We start from the raw sequence: 915 nt of genomic DNA, 5'->3' as shown, positions 1-915 counted from the left end.
CCGTGCTGAGCCTCCCCCCGAGATGGACCCTGCTGGAGAGACCCCCATGGGGACCCTCCCTGCGGAGGAGAGCCCCGAGGTAGGTGGCTGTGACCCTGGGGGGCTCAGGGAACATGTCTGGGGCTGGAGAAGGATGTCTGGGGCTGGGGAAGGATGTCTGGGGTGTGATGGCCCCAGGGAGGGCATTGGGGTGGCTGTGCTTGGGGGACCCCGGGTCCAGAGCTGGGTGCTGAGGCTGTAAAAGGGCAAGTCCCTGTCCTGGCCAGGATGCTGTGCAAGGATGAGCAAGGAGTAGGGGTGGGGATGTGGGGGCACCACGCGTGCAAACATGCACCCGAGGGTGTGTGTGGGGTCAACGTGGCTGCAGCTCTGCACCAGCTCTGGGGGTCCCCTCTTGGCTCAGCTGCAGCTTCCCAGTGCCCCCCAGCCCCTCGGGGCTCCCCGCCGCCCGCAGGTCCCCCAACCCTCGGGGCTCCCTGCTGCCAGCAGGTCCCCAAACCCTGCTCTCGGCCAGCCCGACCCCACTGAGATGGGAGCTGGGACCCCCAACTCTGCCCGGCACTGCTGGGAGCATGCAGGCACAATCCCCCAGGCTGGATTCCCAGCACGATCCGTCCTGGTTATTCCCCCCACCAAGGGATTTGTCACCCCTCCTGAGTGTCACTGTCCCTGCAGCCAGGCTGGCCTTCCGACCCCGTGAGGCTGCTGCAGCTCATGGGATCGGGGGGATGCTGGGGGCTGGATCCGGACCTGGATTTAAGCACCACTACAGGATTTGGGCTGGGCTGTTGGCGTGGGGATTAGCAGCAGTAAACACATCCTGGAGGCTCAGCTCAGCTTTAGCTTAACCGGTCCCGTGTGCATATGGGCGAGCACAAAGCAGAGCCCCTAGCAGCTGTCCCCTGTGGCAGAAGG

The sequence above is a fragment of the Pterocles gutturalis genome, unplaced genomic scaffold (assembly GCF_000699245.1).
Source record: "Pterocles gutturalis isolate BGI_N339 unplaced genomic scaffold, ASM69924v1 scaffold14066, whole genome shotgun sequence".
Classification (NCBI taxonomy): domain Eukaryota; kingdom Metazoa; phylum Chordata; class Aves; order Pterocliformes; family Pteroclidae; genus Pterocles; species Pterocles gutturalis.
This window is presented reverse-complemented; position numbering follows the sequence as displayed.